Source organism: Cyprinus carpio, unplaced genomic scaffold, assembly GCF_018340385.1.
Source record: "Cyprinus carpio isolate SPL01 unplaced genomic scaffold, ASM1834038v1 S000006746, whole genome shotgun sequence".
NCBI lineage: Eukaryota > Metazoa > Chordata > Actinopteri > Cypriniformes > Cyprinidae > Cyprinus > Cyprinus carpio.
In genome coordinates, this window is record NW_024879345.1 from 4,113,818 (window position 1) to 4,136,611 (window position 22,794).

At 35.5% G+C, this 22,794-nt stretch overlaps 1 pseudogene; it reads left to right on the top strand.

The window, feature by feature from the left end:
- Positions 1-16,590: 16,590 nt before the first annotated feature.
- The window catches only part of LOC122144642, a 17,706-nt pseudogene continuing 11,502 nt past the window's right edge, over positions 16,591-22,794 (top strand).

The following is a 22,794-nucleotide window of genomic DNA, read 5'->3' on the forward strand; positions in this document are numbered from 1 at the left end:
AAAACTGTTCAACTTAATTCAAACTTTGATTACTTAGTTGCCTAATCAGCTGTTTCGCATTCACCAATAGTAAATGTTCTTAACATGCTTTTAAACATCACAGAGTGTAGACGGACTATTATGACTGACAGAAAGGAAATGTTAAATCCTGGGAATTGACCGTTTGCCAGAGTTTAACTGACAGGCGATATGAACAATCAGAACACAAAGTCTGCCAGTTTGTCCGGACAAACAAAACCAGACAGGAGAGGCGATACTGTTGGTGGATCTTTAACTTGATAAAAATGGTGTTTCGGTTATTGACGTCTTTGCGCGGTTGAAAAAACAAGATTACCTTCTGATGTTCATTCATGTTTACTTGCCTGGCTATGAACTACGTAGAAAGACGGAAGAGGATGATCAGTTGATGTGCCGCTTGAACTGAAGCGCTCCAGTGATCTTTTCATGACACACGCCACAAAAAGCGATTTATAGGTTTCAATTTCTTAAAAAAAAAAAGAAAACACAATTTAAAGTTGAGTCTTTTGTTTTATGCCTAAAGTAAGTACCTGGCTCTGTCTTGTCTATTCTTGTTATTTTGCAGAGTGCCATGAGGAGTGCCATGGCTTGTGGGATGTAGCAAACAGTAACAAAAGGGGGGGGTCTTAGTGCACGGGTCAATTAACCACTACATAAGTGAATGCCAATAAAGACAAAAATTATTTCCACTCAGGTTTATATTGGCTGTATAAATTGCTGTAACCCTGACAAGTCATCTTTAGTGAATTGTTGTTGTTGCTGATCACATTTGAGGACAAAAATTTTATTATAGCCCAAAATATCTTGGTGTGAGTGAATGTACTCACTTCAAAAAAATTGTAATTATATATCTTCATATCTTGTTTCCCCCACTCTAGGCATGTCTCACTTTACCAGCTTGGCTAGACAGGTTGAAGAAACGTGTGGGAAAAAGTCCAAAAGCAGGACTGCGGCCTTCAGATGAGTAGCACAGGACTACTGATCTGAACTCAGTCTCCTCCATGTGACTTTGACTTACATCATTGCACTATTTAACTCCTCCATGTTCTCACATTCCAAATGATGTCTCTGTGCAAAGGACACCATGTCTCATGTTTAGAAAATATTCTCTGACACTTTGCACAGCCACGAAGGAGTTTAAAAAAAAAACGTGGACCAGGGTAGTCAGCAGGGTTTCCAAGCTGCCATGTTCCAAATTTTCCACTTTAACCCCAGCCTAAGCTCATTTTAGAGGCCAATGACATCATATGGTAGTGTAGACGAGAGAGCGGTGTTGACAGAACGTAAAACCAAGGCTGGAGCCGCAAATTAGGCTGTTATTCACATGAAAACCCATCTGAACTGTTCAGCCAGAGCCTGTCACATACAGGCTACTGCCAGTTTTCCTTGACGTTCTGTTCGATCTAGCTACATTGCCGATCTCCTGACACATCGTGTTTTTGTCTACTTATGATCTGCAAGCCAGAATGCCCGATCCAGGCCAGCATCCTGAGCTAAAGAGCAGTAGGACGCACATGAGAAATAGAGGGACTTATTGTAGACAGAACTGTACAAAAAAGAAAATAATCCAGAAATTATGGTTTAACATGCGTCATCTTTTATGTTCCTGTGGTTTACATCTTGCAAAATCATGAGGGCGCTGAAGGACAAAAGTAAGTGCTCATTCTCATATGGGGTCAGCAAAAACCAATACAAAAGTACAGTAAATTCCATCTAAATTGAGCCTCATAAGATAGCAGGAAAACCATTAGCAAATAGGGCTGTTGGTATCGTGTGACATTTAAATGAACAATATTAGTGTCGAATCTGATGTCATGTTGTGAACAGAGACAAGCTGCCACGTTGAGCCACAAAGGTGATTTAGCTGTTAACCCTTGAAGCTAAAGTATAACTAGGAGAAGACAAAAACGGCTCCTGCTGTTTCCTCAAAAAATCCTACTAGTTACTATTCTCAAATGAGGACGCAATATCTCATAATGGGGGTTTACATTCAAAAAAGGGGCTTCTTAATGTCTCATACCCTCAGGAATAGACGGATCATCTTGACAGCAGAGAGGGGCGGCCAGCTAGAAACAATGCAAGTGTACATCAGTTTAAAAGACCGAAATAAATTGCAAAGTAATCTTATATGCCAATTATTACCTTCGATAATCTGCTGCTGTTGGTGTTTGATTCTCCAGAAAACGAGTCCTCTAGTTTCCTAGACTCATTAACCAGCCACGGGTTCACACCAGGCCCCGACACGGCCAACTGTCAGTCAGACTTTGACCTGGGATGAGGGATTGGCACAAAAATACACATGTATCATGCAATTTATTAAACAGACAAAAATATTAAATAAGTGTTACCTAAAAATGTAATCATATTGTGTATTATCATTTTAAGAGACAATGCACTGCATTCCCACGATTCACTAACAAATGTTGTTTACGAAAAAAAAAAAAAAAAAAAAGTATAATATAGAACTTTTGACTTTGGTTATAAGTATAAAAATTAAGTGTTATAAAAATACAAACTTTATTCAATCCAAAATACGGTTAAAACAGCAACTTTGTTAAATTGTATTACAATTAAAAATATATTGTTTTCTATTGTAATATATTTTATCTATAAAATTAGATTTATTCCTGTAAGGGTAAAGCTGAACACTCAGCAGCCATTACTTTAGGCTTCAGTGTTACATGATCCTTCAGAAAACATTCTAATATGCTGATTTGCATAAGAAACATTGGTCACACTTTATTTTAAGGTCCAGTTCTCACTAACAATTAACTAACAATTAGCTACGACTTCAGCATCAATAAACTAATAATTAGTGCTTATTTATAGTTAGTAAGGTAGTTGTTTAGTTTAGGTATTGGGTAAAATTAAGGCTGTATAATATGGTCATGTAGAATATGTGCTTTATAAGTACTAATAAACAGCCAATAGGCTAGTAATATGCATGCCAATAAGCAACTAGTTAATAGTAAGAATTACCAATATACTAAAGTATTTCTGAATCATTTCTTATTAAGCAGGACAAATATTTTCAAATTTTACAATATTTTTGAGGAAACTTTGATACATTTTTTCAAGATTCTTTGATGAATCAGAAAGTCCAAAACTCTTTTATACCAATGTATAACTCTGTATTTTCATTTTTAATCAATTTAATACACAGAATAAAAGTATCATTTTCTTAGAAATAAAGTAAAATAAAAATTCTTACTGATTCCAAACTTTTGAACAGTAGTGTACATAAAATACTTAAAAAAAAAAACAAAGTACATAAGAAATTCTAGGAGTCTAGGCGGCCCTAACATCATTAGCATGCGATTCCTTAGGAAGTTGGCTTGTTTTTGCCTAAATTGTTTTTTACCGGGAAATTAGCCTACTTACTTTTCATTGGTTTTTTTAATAAATTAAATTATGCCTATGGCTGAGATGGCTTCAACAGAAGCATAGACCCAAAGATGGAATAGCTTGCTTGGCAGTCTCGAAGGCAGATGACATTTTTAGAAAAGGTTTATACAGAATTTTTGGACAACTTTTTTTATTTTAATGGAAATAAAAAAAATTACGGAAACCAAGGGAAACCAAGTGCACTTATTTTTGCAGAAGTAGTAAAATCACTGTAACTCATGACCTCATTTTAGTTTATTGTTTTAATAAAACTCAAAAGCGTAATGTTACACATGCATTTATGCATTCAGCAGTCATCACTGTAATACCACAAAGTCAACTTGATCATTACGATTACACACAACAGTAATTCACGATTACATACACAGTGTAATATTATAGTTATTCCACATGCAATGTCACTCAAACAGCATGACGCCTGCACAAATCAAATGGACACACATCATCTACTTTACAAACTTGAAAGTAAACTTCGAAGCATGTCCGCGGAGTTGTTCAAGAGCCACAGGCTCTTTGCTACACAGAAACATCACAATCTGATAAGGACACTCATGTGCCTGTCAGAATAAATATACCATTTTATTTTTTACTGTTCATAAACTTAGCACAAAGGAGCACAACATCCCCCCACGTTGGACATTGTAAGCTCAGAGAACCTCTGTTTATTGTTATATGGGTTCCACGAGGAGAGTGAGTTTTCACGCCCTACGTTACACCCAGGACCACAAAGCATAGAACCGCCTCTGGCTTTTATACAAGCTTTCAAAGCACCATGCCAAACTGAAAAGTGGCCTGTAATCCAGTGGAGACACTGCATAGTGCTTTTGCACTTTACTTTGATTAATGTATGAAACCTGTTCCCCCTGAGGTTCCTGGACAGCTCGCAGAGAGAATTGAAGTTTAAAGGCTCTTCTGGAAAAACTATCAGCGCTCAGCATCGCGCAGAGAGTTATGAGCCGGTCACTAGCTCACACGGGTGTCCTGCTTCCTGTAGGTTCAGAGCCTATATCGAAAATAGTATCAAGTAGTATAAATATCCAAAGCTGAAAATGTCCATCACGAATACATTAATTACAAGAATTAAATTCTAAACTAGTTTGGAACAATATTTCAGCATTTAATGACACTTCACTGCTTAATTAATCTTTGAAAAAATAACAATTATCAAAGTCCAAGTCATGTGGTTGCGACCAACATGTGTGAAAATAAAAAATATTTAAAATAGGAAATTGAGGACGGCTGCAGACCCTCACAACTCTTTAAAAATTTTTAATAATTTGACATTTTTAAATAACTCAAGATTAGTTAAGGTTTTAAATTGCCATATGATGCAACAAAGATATTTATTAATTAATAAGTAATAATAATTGTATAAAACACATTTTACATTAAAAAAGATATACTTAAAAGCTCATAACACTTTACAGCAAATAATGACTGATGAAGATGTGTAAACCTAAATGTATTCTAAGTGAAAGGAAAAAGAGTGTATTTTTTATTAGATTTTTTTTTTTTTTTTTTGAGTAATTAAATCAAAACTTTTGTTGAAAAATGCCATATTTCCAACATAAATACAAAAAGAACACACATGTGCATTAAACTACATTTTTAAAGAGATTTTTGCTTTATCCTGGGCACTCATATATGTCATTGACCCATATCAAGGATTTATAACCATTTTTTTATACTGAGAATGTTTCCTTTCAGGAATATGCATTTGTTCATGCAGGTTAAGATGAAATCGCATGTCAAAAAAGGTATTTGAGTAAAACTCAAATGACTTCCTCTCACTATAAGCACTAGTTTTTGACAATGGCTCTTCTCTTCCAGTTAGTTTCAGCATCAGCGGAGCTTCATTTGGGTTCAGAGAGGTCGCTAACCTCTGAAGAGCCTTCAGCTGAATCTGTTCCTCTCATTCTCACCTTTCCTCACACCGAGGAAGTTTACTTCTCACATGCTTGGTGAGCTAAGCTCTATCCAAGTCCAAGCTGATATTAATCCTCTGGCCAGCGAGACAAGTGGTCACTGGCGGATCCTAATCTTTCTGACATGTTTGGCAACTCGTAGCTTGCGCCAGCCCCTCTCCACTTCCTCCACTCCATCTCAGCGGCGTGAGGATTAACACTTATCCAATTAACCTCCCGCAGAGCCCGCAGACTTAATCAGACGAGGCATCACACTGGAGCGAGACCTGGAGACAGACCTCGTCTCTTAGAGGCCCTATTTAACTAATTACAACTTTGTGCATCACGATCAAATATAAAAGAGAGGAAACTGGGGGAGGAGAGTAAGGGCACCAGGTCGGGAACTCTGAATCTTCAAATGAACGGCATGTCATTCTGTGCTTGATTAAAGGTTAATATTCCACAAAGGTATTGTTTCACGAATGCCATAAGCCTGGTCTTATCCCTATGGAAAAAAAGTGAAATGCTATTTCAGCTTATTGAAGCAAAGCTAACACCCCCACTGGCAGACAAAGGCCACACAGTGAGATGAATCCAGGCCCTAAAAATCCTGCCAGGCTAACACCCTCATAAAAATTTTTTTTAGTATTTAAAAAAGCTTGATCAAATGACTGTAATTTATTAGCGCTCTTTAGCTAAATGTGTGCACAGTGTAACAGTGCGACGTGATCGGGGCCAATAAAGATAAAAGTTCAGCCCTCCCGTGTTAAGGAATTAGAGGATTAAGTCCACAAAGATGGGTAGAAAAAGAAGGGATCAGGCCTACAGATGATTTCTCAAAGTCTACTAATTAATCAATTAAAGATAGTAACTAAATGCTCTCAGCTTTTTACCACCTACTGAACACAAAGGCCCCCCCCCCCCCCCCCCCCCCCCGCAATCTATCGAACCTGATTAGGTTTGCTGTGGAACAATAGAAGCCTCTCTATTAAGCCTTTATCAGTGTGTATTTTAGTGATTTATTCATATAAAATTAAATGTATTTATGCACATTTTTAAATAACAATGTGAATAATAATCATAAACTTTTATTTTTAGATTTTTTTTAGTTTTATGAAAAATTTAAATTTTGTAAAGGAATTAGTTCATACAAAATTGTAAAAGTTTTAGTTGATGTTTACAATAACAACCCTGGCTTGTATTTCAAGAGTGGATTAGAATGAAGAGTACTCCAGACAAAAAAAAAGATGACACCATTTTTATATTAGCAGGTTGTTTTGCTTCCCTGTCCTACAACCTTGAGCCGAGAAGGGCAAATCAGAATAATGACCATTCTCACTTCATCGAAGGAAGATATGACTACAGAGCTGTCGTTTAGATTAAGAGTCCATAAGCACACAGAAGATTGCTGCAGTGGTGATGACATTAAGTCTCCTGATTGGTGTATTCTGGAGAGATGTGATGTGGTGATGCGCTGGTGGAGGTGTTAGGGACAGTGTCAAACAGTCTGGATGGGTGGACGTCCAACACCTCAGCTCTGATCAGCCAGGGGGGAGGCAGTAAAGAAGCTGAACTGGAGCCCTCAGACGAGGTGTGCTGAGACTCCCTTGTAGCGCTAGGGTCGCTGCATTTATGGCCATTTTTCAGCAATTGGCGATTACTTACGCAGGGCAAAGAAGCTGGAACACATGGCAAGCAAGGCCCATAAGCGGTCTGGCTTAGACTAACGTACGGCACAGAGTTTCCATGGTTGTCTGTACTGTTTGTTCTGATAAACGCGATCAAATTAAAGTGAGATATCAGAAGCGGATGCGGGCCTCAGTGGCCAAGGATTGGTCTGCTGGACCAGAACCTAGCTGACTCAGTAAACTTGGAACAGGTCACTTTCCTCTTTCAAGCCACTGCTGTGTTGACACTGAAAAATGCCATGAATATCGTACATCCGTGTGCCTTGCAATCATAAACATTTGGTTTCCAGTGATGCATTCTAAATTGTTATTTACCAAATCCTGCTGACTTTGTCACCAAATATGTATTATTGTAAGAAATTAAAACTTTTATTCAGCAAAAGGATTGCACTAAGTTGTTCAAAAGTGAGAGTAAACTCAATTTTTAATTACATATTGCAACGATGATAATAATGAAGATGCATTCCTGACGGATCATGGGAATATTGAAAACTGGAATAATGACTGGGGAAATTCATCTTTACCCAGAAGGAAGAATTAAAAATGTACTAAAACAAAAAACAAAACAAAACTGCAACATTATTGCACAAAAAATAGGAGTTTTACTGCATTTTTATCTAATCAATAAAGCCATGGTGAGCGCTTTCAAAAAGAGACTATCAAAAACAACAACAACAACAACAAAAAATCATATCAACCCTAAAACTTTTAAATGGTAATTTACAAACCGCAAAATCGCGGACTACTACTCACACTAGCCAATATATTACAGGTGGGTATAGAAAAAGAATCCCCCCTCCCCCCTCTTTATACACTAATCACATTTTGTTGCTTTGCAGCCTGAAATGAAGATAGACATTTTTGGTTTCTTAAATTCCAGCTGTGGTTACTCAGTGCAAACTTGTAATATCCAAGAAAAAAATATATAACACCAACATGTCAGAAAAAAACAACAACAACAAAAAAAACGGAATCACTGAGTAAAAATGACTTGTAAACTCAATCAGTTTGTAAGCTAAATCACCTCTCAATGACACACAAAAACCATCTGACTTTCAACTGTGCTCAGCTGTGCTCCATTATTGATTAGTTTCAGCTTGAAAAAGAGCTTTCCTGGAGCATTTCAGTCCTTGGTAGCGCAAACTATAGCAAACGATCAACTATGGGTGGCAGGGCACCTGTCAATAGATCTCCGGGATAAATTTGTGGAAGGGCACAAAGTTCAGGAGATGGATACACAAATGTTTTCAAAGGCTTTATGGAAATGCCTAGGAAGCACAGTGAAGTTATCTATTTTATTAAAAAAAAAAAGGGGGGAAGTGGAAGGATATTTGGTTACAACACAGGGCTCTCCCCTGGATCAGGAAGTCACTCCAAACTGGATGGAATAGAGCCAAGAGGAAACTGGTCAGAGAGGTGAACAAGAGGCCTACAGCAACTCCCTGGAAGCAGCTGCTCTCACTTGCATGGCAGTCAGAACCCAGACTTAAACCCCACTTAAAATCTGTGCAGTGACTTGAAGATTGCAGTCCACAAATGGTCCCCATCAAATTTAACTGAACTGAGCAGCACGTTCTGAAAAAGAAGCGGGGGAGTGGACAAATATTGCCAAAGTCTAGATGTATGCAAAAGTTGAGAGTAGAGACATATTCCAACAGACTAAAGGCTGTAATTAAAGCAAAAGGTGTTTCCAACAAAATACTGGACTGAGGTGGGGGGCGGGAGTCTTTTGCCAAACTCAGTGATTTTTTTTACGTGTTGGTGTTATATCTTTCACTTGGATGTCATTAGTAAATACAGCTGGATAGAATAAAAAATGTGTCCGTCTTCATTTCAGGCTGCAAAGCAACAAAATGTAATTATTTTAAAATCACTTAAAATCATCTTTTTTCCACTTCTAAAAAATGACTTCTATTTTCAAAAGGCTGGATGCTAATAACCGTCGGAGTATAATGCCACTATACAATCAACACAAACAAAATGATATTATTACAAAACTGCTAAAAAATTTAATTAGCAACTAATACAATATGTCCTCAAATTTCTGTAAGTGTTGCATTTTAATAAATAATGTGGTTTGCCAAATATAATATATAACGAACCCTGCTGAGTATATCTGTCTATGACTTCTATTTTATCCATTAAACTACAACTGTAAAAATGTTCAGTGGTCACATGAAATGGATGGTACTTTGCAGGCTCAGATTCTGAGATTTCTCCTGAAAGAGGCTTTCAGTCTCGCTTTCTCTGGTAGCGAAGATCATCAACTTGCAGGTTCTGTCTTCTGTCATGATTCCAGCTTGCAGTTCTAACATTATTCATTGCTAGCTTTGTAATGACACATTTATGACTCTGCAGACACTTTGCTCATATATCAACAGAATATGCCGAATCATCATAAACATCCATCCAAACATGTCATTTTCACTTTTATTTTATTGCAGTTGTTTAGGACTATTACTTCCACATTCAAACAATCCAACACACTACTCCAGACCACACGGTTATTGGTTTTGGTAAACACTGCCCCTTACAGGTGCTCAATTAGATGTCACGCTTCTTTTTTCTCTTGCTTTAAAGAGGAAGTTCACCCTAAAATTAGATTCTGTGTTTGTTTAGTCAACCTAATATCATTTAAACCTGTTATGCTAATAATTATTTTTGTGGAACATGAAAGGAAAATTTGGCAGATTTTCTGCCCAGTTCTTGCCATCACTATGAGCTCCTAATATATATATATATATATATATATATATATATATAATATATATATATATATACACATAAAACACACATAAACTATTTTGTCTGGATCATAATGCCAGTAAGTTAAACTTCAAAACCAGTCTGATTCATGAACCATATCAACAGGATTATTGAAGAGAACAGGATCAAAACAACAATTTGTTTGAAAAATGCCTCATTTTGTGTTCCACAAAGAAAAAACAAACCAGCAGTGTGGGTTTTTAATCATTTAGAGAATTTTTAGCCTCAAGACTGTTGCAAAAAATTTAAGACATTAATTTGATGTAAATATAAAAACAGTCTTTAAACTATATGAGAATAATGTTGATATTCTACCACATTTTTTCTTCTGGAGTGAGATATAACATCACACCTACTCTCCTAATCTTTGGATTCCACTCTTTTTGTGAAGCATGAAATTAGTTTTTAGTAAATTTTTTTTTTTTTTTTCTGCAAAGAGGGGATACATATGCCGTTGAGCAGAAGCTCGAATCAATGTCTCCCTGAGCTGTGCTATATTCTGTTTGAGCTTCCTGTAAATGATGCTCTCAGGGGTCATGGTTGAAGCTACAAGCACAGACAAACAACAAAAACAAACAACAAGAGCATAAAGATCACTGACAACCGACGGCTTAACTTTATTGTACAACATATATATCACATATATATATATAAACCTTGTTCATCTACCTTGGCCTGTATTTCCTCCAGGTCCTCTGCAGTCGTGCTCTTTCATGGATGTTTTCTGCCAATTTCTTGAGGCCTGCCGAACAAGCTGCATCATAATTTTGTAACCTAAAATAATTATAAAACAAAACAAAACTATAAGTCTGGTAAGAAATCAGTTTTACACCTGTTTTTTACAATACTCAACAATTTTACAGTAATTTAAATCACAAGATTGCTCATCAACAAAATGTCATGTGACAAACTCAGCAAACCGGACCTGGACAACATGTTTATACCAGCTGTTCGCCGAGGTAAAAAAAAAAAAAAAAAAAACATATATATGTAAAACAAAATCATTTATTAAAGTATATATAGGGTATGACGAGAAAAAAAAAAAGAAAAGAAAAAGAAAATTAATACAGGGATAAATTCAGTCTGAACTGATCTGGCTGAATAGAAATCCACTAAAACTAAACAACAAATTAAGTTTGCTGGAGCTCAGCAATACAGAACTGTAGACCTCACATGTCTATTTTTAAACAATTTAAATATGCATACCACAAATCCTGAGACATATTGCAGCACTTCTTTGGTTTGGTTATAAATAGCGTTTCAGGAGAAACTCAGAGCAAAACAATTCCAACCCCCAGCGACATAAACAAGCACGGTGCTAGTTCCTGTTTGGCAGTGACGTCAGCACGGTGGGCCTCGTACAGACACACTGAGCGACTGAATTTAAAAACTCACGTACACTCAAAATTAATACACAGTAACAGTAAACTCTATTACAACCATAAACACGTTAAAATTGTATAACACGTTATGACTATAATATTTAGACTACAAAAAGACTTTCGCAAGCTTTTGTATTTTTCGTATATCTTGATAATATTTGATAAAATATGGTTAATATGGTTATGTACAGCATTATGTAGGTACATTATCTCACTTATTGCAGGACTAGACCTACCTCTCAAATAAATTAATATGTAGACGTAAAATTTCGGTTTGAGCTGTCATTATATGAGAAGAATAAGACCAAGTCACAAAAAACTGAATTCAACCCATAAGCTACCTGACGAAACCCTCCTGAACTTATTTATTTATTTATGTATTTATTTATTTATTTATTTATTTATTTATTTATTAGCGATTGTGTGATAATGTTGCTATATATATATATATATATATATATATATATATATATATATATATATATATATATATATATATATATATATATATATATATATATATATATATATATATAAACCTATGAAAAATATTTAATAACTTCATTGTTATTAGAAAAAAAATAGTCAGTAACTTCACTGTCACATTTAGAAATTTCTGAAAATTGTCTTTTTTGCATAATGTTTGTGATTTTTGTAATTCTAAAATATTCAATAATCCTCACTGTACGTACTCGTACTGTCAACAAATTCAGTTCACACATCCGCCACTGCTCTCCTGCTGGCTATATATAGGCTAGGCTACTACAACACTTTAGATTGGGAAAAAAATCATTGTGTAATTCTTTTATGGGATTTTTTTTTTTATCATGAAAAATAGTCAAATTTCACTGTTATTAGGGGGAAAAAAATAAATAACTTAACTATGCATTGTAATGCTTAATAAATTCAATCTACACATGCATGCTGTCCTAGGTTACAACACTGTTTTTAAATTTTTTTGTTTCTGCATAATGTTTTATGTTTTTTAATAATTAAAAATATTCTATATTCAGTATCATATTCAGTAACTTTACTGTAATAAATTAGGTTGTAGTCTTCGTAATTACAGCGTTTAAAAAGAGGCATTTTTTGTGTAGTAATAATATTTTTAGCTCATGAGTATTGATCTAGGAATTTCGAATCTGTGAATATGTTGTCGCCAACTTTACTGCACTGTTAAAGCTTACTGAACTGTTCATTTTTGTTGCTTTTAACGAAATTATTAGTTCCAACATGTCAACAGCAAAAACTACACCAAACAACATTGGTGATTTACTCCCTTAAATATTCCGTTCTTAAATATAAAGACAAATCGCTCTTCATAAAATCACTTTTCGTTCGTTCGGTGCTCGAGGTTCATTCCAAGCCATAAAACATGCTGCTTCTTTTGAAACGGCCTGGCTGAGAGTTTGAGTCAACACATCTGCAAAGACGCCTCCAGCATCTAACGATGAAAACCTGTAGAAGGAGTTGTTGATTCGCAGATCAGTTGTTGGATGATTCTTAGATGATTTTTAATGATAATTGCATTTACATGAGATATTAAAATGTTTATTTCCCAATAGGCTAGTGGTTATGTTAGACTTCTAATCAATTCAAACAATTTATATTAATAATATTAGATGGCTTTTTGCAAAGATTTATCCTCTCTTTGATGTTTAAACATTCTCTACTGGTGAAGAGGCTGGGCATTTCCCCAAAATCATAAATATGTCATCATAAAAATGTCTATAAATTACTGTACACATTACTGTACATGCAACCTAAAACAGATCTTCACAGTTTATTAGAGGCAACGTGGAAGTCAATAAATGATGTTAATGAAGGCTATTTCATTGTAAAGCCATTGTACACTATCCAAGAATAATAATAATAATAAAAAAAGTGTGGATAAAAACCTATTTACAAACACTACCCACAGTCTGCATTAAGTCTACTTCTGAGAACAACTAATTGCAGTATAGAGATGCTATGTTCTTAATATTGATACTGATTTCTACATGATTTTTCTCTTTCTAAGCAAATAAAGATTTCTGTTAAGAGTGGATATTTAATTGGAAGTGTACTAAAGGAATCTCTCTTCATCCTGTCTTTCGTTTTATCTCCCATGGCAAGTTCAGATCTGTTCATGGCATGTCAGTCACTGTTTGCTACATAAGGGCATACTTCTCATAAATGGCACAAAATGTGTGTAAATATAGGCTTTGCAAAACAGTTGGAAGTCAAAGCATAGTGTTGCAATCTTTCTTTAATTACATGCAAATGTTTAAGAGACAGGTTGAAAGTTTAATCTGCTTTTTTTTATGTTTCATTTTTGTCATCTTACAAAGTGATGTTGATCTGACTCTGAGTCGAAGTTTACAGCCATACTTTCTAGCTGCGAGGAGCAGTCAAGACAAGATTCGATCTTTGCCAACGTCTGTCAAAAATATAATGGTTGGCAAAACAAAAGAGTAAAAGGCCTGAGAGTAAAACTAAATAACATCTGAATCGAGACCACTTTTTGTTAATTGAGGATGTTGTTCTGCTTTTTGATGTCAAGAACTGCATGGGATGCTTATTTACTGATCTCATTTAATGTTTTTACCATGCAAAAACATTCAATTTTAGCATAATTTCAAAGTACATTATCCTCCTAAAATTATTAAGAACATCATAAAGTTTCTTGCATGAAAATCTCCATTCAACAAAAAGAAACACTGGGAACACACCTGTCTGTAAAGCTTAATGGCACTGAATAGAATTGGCCTTAGTTGGACGTTAGTGTAAAGGATGGTCTTCTGAGTGCCTATATGATAATATGACCGATAATGTTTGTTGTCTTTACATTGTCTACATTAAAAATATTGGACAAATGTTTTTAATTATAATGTTTGAATTGTTGCATTTCATTATTAAAGCATTAATTATTTTTGAAGTTTAAACAATGTACATTGTTTCATATTTTAATATCTGTCCGTATAATTTCTTCCTGTGAAATGTTTTATTATATACTGTAATACAATGTTATATAAAGGTATTTGAGCTTTATTTTTTTAAATAAATGCTTCTTGGTTTGAGATGCACTTTTTTGGATTTGAAATGCACTTTTATTTTGAAATTACATCAGGGGCTAAAACTATATATGTTTCAGAAATGTTCTTTATTGTAATATTAGTTGACTAAACTCGGTTGAGTGATCTTTTGTGCTTAGTGCTAACATCCTGTATGCCCGACTTTTTGTCAGGATTGGACTGTCTTTGTTGTGTTTCTCCCTCATGTGCCCTTTATTTGGTCATTCTGTTCCTGTCCCTGTTGTCTCTTAATTAGTCTTCTCTGTTCACCTGTGTTACTCCCAATTTGCCTTGTTAAGTCATGTATTTAGTTCCAGAGTCTGTGCGTTCCTCTTTGTCGGTCTACCAGTTATGTACGTGTCTTCCTTTCCTTCCAAGTGTGGATTTATCCAGTGTGTTGGATTTTTTGGGAAAAAATAAATAAATGTAAATAAATGAATAAATTCTTGTAATTTTTTCATAACTCTGCTTTTAAGCATTGTATTCTTTTATCGATGTTTGTATTTGGACAAATATGCACTGTGAGATTGAAGATGAATAAGCATAATACACAGTGGGGCAATTTTCATGAAAGCATACTAATATATTTATAACATAACATGTTTATAAGATAAACCTAACCAGTAAGTTAAAATTTAACATTTCTAACAAAAACAAGCAGGTTTAGTATCTTATTTAATGCCTATCATGCCCCATTTTGAGCCTGACCATTTTGTTTCACATCCAAACATATATGTGTCTGAGTAAATAACAGTGTGTTGAAAACAGAACTGACTTTTTAGAATTTCCTGGAAAAAAAAAAAAAATGTGTCTGAGTATAAACATTCTGTGACACTTCAAGAAGACAGATTTTCTGTTTCTAACCTCAGAGGGATTTATGTTAAATTAAGTTCATATAGAGGAGTTATAACAGCTTTGAGAACCGGTGTGATTCTTAATTGACAAAAGATGTTCTTAATATATGTTTTTATTACCATATATTTTAGTCATACATCCATGCTAATTTTGATCTTGTGACAATGATGTTATGCTTTTTGGCTTCATAATAAGAATAAATGCAACACAAGAAATGCTGAAGTTGACTGCTTTTTATAACATTGTCATGCTGTTTATATCATTGGTTTTATTACAAAGTGTTCATACTCAAGTGCTTATAGTCACAGGTGATTGCGAAAAAATAACAGAAACCATCTGAAATTTTCCCACTGTGTATGCAGTTGTACTACAGCCACCTGGGCAGGTCACCTGACAAGTTACATCATCTGAACAAACCCAGGTGTCTCAGGGCATCACAAAGAGAACAACAAACCTAATGTGAATCCACCTAGAAAGTCTCTGAAATGAGCAGCTGGGGCAATGCTCCAGGTTACTTCCAAATATTGCATGTGCCCATTTTGGCTCTTAATACCGAGAGAGAGAAGTCTCAAATGTGGAGGGATGGCAATAATTCACAGTATGCAGACTTCAGACAAACTGCGGTAGACTCCGTCTCGATCTCTTTACAGCTCTGGAGGGAAACAAACACTCAACAGGAACACTGACCAGGACAGAAGCCACATAAGACTCGGCCCAAGATCATTCTATGCTTGTGACTTGATGATGCAGGAAAGTGATGATTTTAGCAGATGCAATCATATCAGACTTCAAGAGCAAGATCACTACCAGTGAGGATGGCAAAAGAAACACTAAAAGCACTGCCCAGCCTCCGATCAAACGACCTAAAGGAAAACCTTCAAGCTTAACGAGCCAGCGAGGATCTTACAGGTGAGTGGAAGGAGATTGTTTCACCCACACGCTGGAAACACGGTCACTTCACTTGAATAATTACTTTTATTATTACTTTTATAACGGTGTAGTTTAGTATAATATAAAAAAATAGCAGAAAATGAGTAGGACAATGTATACTGAAATATCCAATATCAGCTGACAATGGCCAAACAAAATCTCTTATATGAGCTGATAGAGTTGATTCCCTAAAGCTAATTATTATTATTTATTTTGTTCTTGCTGTGGAAGAACCTTATAATCTAAAGAACCTTATATCGAGAGAACCTTTTTCCACTATAAAGAATCTTTAGTGCAATAGAAAAGTTTCTTCAAGGAACTATAGATGCCATTAAAGAAAAAAAAAATGGTTATTTTTTTAAGAGTGTATGAGGGAGTCTTGTAGCTTTAGATGACAAATAATATATCAATAAATAAATTAGATGAATAATTTATTTTGACTAATATATTTACAATTCAGGGTTAAACTTTCCTCTATGGTTTGAAACATAAGTTATAATATTATTATCAGATTCAAGTCATGCTGCAGCTATTTATATTTTTTCAACATTTTAACAGGAAATAAAGAAAGTTTAAAGGTGTATCCATGATGATGACCGTTTCTGAGGTGGATAACTGGGGAGATAAAGCTCTTCTTCTGGGATTGAAATATGGTCAGTATGTAGACTGGGAAAAAGATTGATCCAGAAGCAGCCATCTGTTATAGGAAGATCCCCCTCAAGTGATCATTATGAGCTCAAAGCAATGTAAGTCCGTGCAAGGATTCTGGTCCATGCCTCATACTCTCAGAGCCAAGGCTTACCAGCACATCATCCAGAAGCATCGAGAGCACATTCCACTGCCGCTGACGTGGACAACTCTACCATGCCTTTAGCGTTGGGAAGATTTTTGGGGAATTTTGCAAACACAAGCACACACCCTTTCCCAAAGTTTATGGAGGAATGGGGAAATTCCCAGCTACTGCCTTTAATAAAGCAGGTCTGAATTCAGTGAAAAGAATTCTCATTTGTATAAACCTCCCCATTTTCCTTGATGTCAGATTCTGTCCCATTCTTGACGGCTCTGGTGTCTCTTCTTCTTGTAATTTCAGTAAGGATGAAGCCCAGTGTTTCCATTGCCAGTTATTTGTTCCTCAGTGACTTACACAGACCCTAAAAAAGCATTACATTGACCAGACTTTCCTCAAGCTTCACATGCCTCAAGCCTGACTTTTGGTGACCTTGCCAATAACTACTGCAGGGGGAATCCGAAGCCTAATAGCAAGCCTCTCACCAGAACCTGCTTTTGCGTTCTACTCTGACTAGGATCATGGTGGATCTTCACAGATCTTACCCCTTTACATACGCTATCAGAGTGCTGGATGTCTATCTAAGTAATGAGGGCTACAAAAGTTTTTATACCGGTAGCCCTAGGCGTCTTACTCAGCTCCTTATTACAAGATCTCCGTGAGTCTTCACGAGTTGCCCATGTCGCTGACTTCAGACAGGACATGAAGAAGTATTGTGCAGAATGTGGGACAGCACATTACTATTGACTCTCTATTCAGAGGGCTTTTCAGTTTACAGATGCCCACACGCAAAGAGCTGACTTATCTCTTCAATGCCAACAAGGAGGCACTAATTCATAAGGACATCCTCAATAAGAGGTGAGGAGTTTGTGAAGTCATTTTTTTGTGTTCTCTGTAATTAATAATTAGTTATTTACAAAAATGTTTTGAATTCCTGTTATAGCTGTATTTTTGATATTGACAATAAAACTGCAACAAATATCATTTTTCCCCCTAAGCTCATTCCAAGCTATGGATTTTCAGGCCTTCAGCTCCTCTGTAGTGGATGAAACGAGATGAGGGTGGTTCAGCTTGGAATTCCAGTAGCGATGTGCTTGATTCAGTCCTGGGCAGCTCTTCGCTACACATGTTCATGGCAGAAGTCTCTCCTCGTAAGTTATTACACCCTCTATGAGAGGCACTCTTTACATGAATAATACTATCAATATACAGTAACCTCATAATTTAAAATATAAGTTAATAGCTAAAACTTGTTGTTTGTTTAAATGGTTAAACTATATTTAAACATACATATAGATAATAGTAAATATACTCATAAATAATTTTCAGTATCATTACTCCAGTCTTCAGTGTCACATGATCCTTCAGAAATCATTCTTATATGCTGATTTGGTGCTCAAGAAACATTTCTGATTATAATCACAGTTGAAAACTGTGAAAAAAATTTTTTTCCAGATATTTTTGTGTAAACCATGATACACTTTTTTTCAGGATTCTTTGATAAAAATAAAGTAAAAAATAACAGCATTTATTAGAAATAGATTTTTATAGCAATGGAAACGTCTTTACTGTCACTTTTGACATGCACCCTTGATGAATAAATGTACAATTTAAAAAAAATCTTACTGAACCAAAACCTTTAAACAGTATAATGTTTAAAATATTGTGCTCACATCAGAAATATCAAAAATAAACTATCTATATATATATATATATGTGTGTGTGTGTGTGTGTGTGTGTGTGTGTGTGTGTGTGTGTGTGTGTGTGTGTGTGTGTGCTTAGTGTGTGTGTGTTTTTTTTTTTTTCCTGCTAGGTTTTATTCCAGAGTTGAGGGGCACGATCCAACTGTTTTTTACTGTTGAAAACTGCAGATGAGGAGGTATCTATGCCTTATTTTTTTTATACAAAATCTAACCAGAAAATACTGAAATTGCAGTATTTTTGTTGTTACATTTTGATTTGCTTATGCTTGGCCTCATGGCAACACAGATTTGTGGGGCTTTCTTGTCCTCTGATTGGGCTCAGAAGAATTGTGATGAAAAGGCATTTAAGTTCTTTGGCACAGGAGAGTGTTTTGTTTTCACTGTGAGTAAGTCTACATTTGCCATCTGATTCAACTGATTTGTTGAGCTTTATATTGCATGTTGCATTGTATGATATATGATTTGAGGTAAATAACAAATAAATTAATAATTTCATCGAAATCAACTTTCTTTCAGCTACGACCAGGAATGGAACGGTATCAGCGTACAGTGATGGCAGATCTCTGGGATGGTCGGACAAAGTGATTCCTCATCATCAGAAACAAACTCTCTCGACTAGTTCTCTGATAAGCACTCATTTGGACAGACCCACTGGACTCTCTCAGAATCAAAGATACAAGTTTGAATCATTCTGCACAGTTTCAAACATCAAATTCATGGCAGGAGACGATGAGACACTTTTTATTGGTGGCTGTGAGCGTTGTGTTTTTTTTTTTTTATCTATCTCAAAAAGACACGACAAAGGTTTCAGCACGTAATTCAGGCTCAGTTATCCCCATTGTGCTATTATAAACAACATGGCTACCTCTCAGAGTAATAGGTGTGGGATGCCTGAATGCACATTTCACCTACAAACGTTGCTGAAAACGCTGCCTATGTGTCAACATTACTGGGAAAAAACTGCTCCCTTCCTTAATTTAGAATAAATGCTGTGTATAGGCTACAATCCTTTACTTACAGCTCTTATGTGTGGTCTCTTTCCTGCAGGTGGTGATGGTGGCCATGGCTCTGCACCCCTGCAGGCTGACCTGTCAGCTGGCTGTTACTGAACACTGTGATACGTTTGAGAGTCCAATTCTCTGCAGGGGATGGTTTCAAGATCCAGTCTCTAGAGGTGTGGGGAATCAAGCATTCTTTGTTTGTTCCCCACGCTGCTGTCACAGTGACGGACTGTGGAGGAAAAACAAAAAAAAAAAAAAAGGTGTTCACTGTCCACACGGGCCCACTAACAACTGTCATCAAGCACTTGGAGACAGAGCCTAAGGCCATTAAAGCAGTTTTTTGTCTCGCAGTGAGGGACTACATGTACATTGTTGTTACTGCAATATGAACATAAGACACACCCTGTAGATTTAAGATTCAACATTGTCCACCCATTATTATTAGTATTATTACTATTATTCATTATTTTTTTGTATGTGTGTATATATATATAGATATATATATTCTCTATATATATATTATATATGGAATTGTTAGATTTATTTAAGTTTGTACTATGTTGTGTACTGTATTTCTGAATAAATAAAGTTGTAAAGGCAGTATTCAAGCAGCGTTTATGGACTCTTGAACATTAAAATAGAGAACTTTTAAACCAGCGAGAGCAAGTGAAATTAATGTGGGTGGTAAAAACAACAAGTGAAAATGGGGGTGAGCCCATGCACTGTGGACATGATTTAGAATGAAGGGTAATTAAAAAAGGAGATTTGTGGTTGTTCGCATTAAGTACCACTGTTATGGCTGAGCCCAGGTAAGTTTAAGGCAAAAAACCCTGTTTTTTCGGGCTTCAAGAAGATAGGACTGTTGGTTTTTTAGCTACGCTTATTGCCATTGTCAATTCTTAGACGGTAACTGCTTTGGAGCAGGTGTAGGTAAGATGTCGGGTAACTTCAGAAACTGACCCAAGCACCTGTAGATTTTCGAAAGTAGTGACTAGTGTCTGACACGTCCGCAAGCAGGGTGGTGAACGCCCCTCAAGGTTCCCCGGTTCTGAGAATGTTTGGCTCCAACCCAGATGCAAACACACTGTGAAAAGCTATCAACGTTTTCAAGTTTACTAAATTTTCAGCAGGTGTGTTTGATCAGGGATGAAGCTAAAAACCTGAGATCAGGGTCCTCGGGAGGCAGAGTTTGTCAACCCGTGCCACTCTTTACCATCTCTTACTCAGAGAAGCGAGGGTTGTACCGCTATTACGGTATTTTAATATGTAAGATATCTTTTTCTATTATTAGGTCCTTTACACATTACAGCCCAAGCACGTTATGTTTCGAAATAAGACACTTTTCCTCTAAAGATACAATACAAGTTTGGAATGTTTTTTCCTTAAAAGAGCCATTTGAGGTACATGGTTTTCATTTAAAGGCCTCCTTTATGAAAACATATACAGAATGACGTATCACAGTAAAAACAAATGAGCTTTTGGTACTGACGGGAAAACAAACAATGACCCTTTTACTCATCGAGGTCCTGTCTATTAGGTAACCATTTTGGTTTTATGGTAGGTAAAACCCTGATTATTTTTGTAAGAGATTCCTCTCCATTCGGAAGGAACTTTTTCCCACATCTTAGTCTATCCCTGGGGATACTCATTTGACACTTACAGAATTGGCAAATGTATGTAAATCTATGTCTCTGCGAAATAAGTCCCAATTTTATGGTAATCGTTTTACAAAAACATTTCCTTTTTGATCTAAAACAAAAATTTCATATTAATGATTCACACTTAAACTCAATTAAAAGAAATTTTACTTTCCCAATTGCATTTAAAAACTAATACAATAAAAACTAAATTAAAAACTGTGATTGCAAAGCTGAAACATGTACAGTAGACCATACCATCTGTTGGAGGCCTTTTTGTGCATACAATTATAGGGAGTAAAAAAAAAATTAATGGCAAAATAAGTTTGAAAATAAAAAATAAAAAACAATTTTATGTCTAAAAACTGGTTTTAGAACATTAATAAATGTAAAATTTTTTTCCCACCTTGCAGGTCCCAAATGATGATAATGATCATTTCTACTGTGGAACTACTAGTGGGGATATTCTGAAAGTGAACCTAAAAACAAGGCTGTTCAACAGCTGTGGTCCCTTATTTCCTCTTTTTTTTTTTTTTGCTTTTTGTTTTTCCCCCTTTTTTGTTTATTCTTTTTTTCTTCCTTCCTCTCATTCATAATAATAATGGCTAACTAATCATTTGTAACAAGTGTTCATTTGGAGGGGTTTTACATCAGATGCCCTGCATGGGAAGCAGCAGTTCTACATCGGGACAGAAGCAGCACAGATCTACATTTTTGGCTTTGACTTCAAACCAGAACTCATTGCTACAAATCATAACAGTGCTGCAAAAAAAAGTGGCCTTCACTTTCTAAGTGATACCTTCAGTGCTTTGAGCACCTTCCCTTTTCCACTTGAGGGAGCAAAACTTTATATCGGTCCTTTGTAAAACCCCTTTATCAAATCCTCTTCCCTTTATCTCTCTTTTTTTCTCCAACAGTGGGGCGTCAGAGCTCTTTGCCACCTTTCCGAATGAAAATGAGGGGGGCATGCTGGTCCTCCAAGCTTCAGCGTATGGTCTAAAAGCAACACTCTGGGCTTTATGCAGGAAGCTGATGGATACACACACACACACACACACACACACACAAAAGTATATATATATATATATATCATATATATATATATATGATTTTTTTTTTTAAAAAATTATTTTAAATGTATATTTACATAGATAATAGACATAGTCTACCAAGTAACAAAACTCCAAAATTTATTTCACAGGGTTTAATTCGTAATTAATTATATTAAAAAAGAAAAATTTAAAAATAATTATTTATTTTTTAAAATTTTGCACAACATGTTAATTGATTCATCGTTTAACACATTTAGAGTCCCCCAAAAAATTCATTTGCAGCTGACCTGCTTACTTTATTTGATAACTTTTTTTTTTGTCAGCTTGAAACGAGGGGAAGATACGCTTGTTTTTGAGAAAAAGAAGATGCAGCGGGTAAAAAATAAAACTTGCACAAATACATTATTGTTCAAAAGTTTGTGGTCAGTAATTTTTTGTGTACAGTACTTTTCAATACTTTTTTTGGGGCCAGGATTATTTAAATTGATTTAAAAATTCATTAAAGACATTCATAATGATAAAAAGGTTTCCAATTCAAATAAATGTTATTAAATACTAAAAAATGTTTCCCGCAGATTAGAATGATTTCTGAGGGGGAATTCTGGGAAAATTT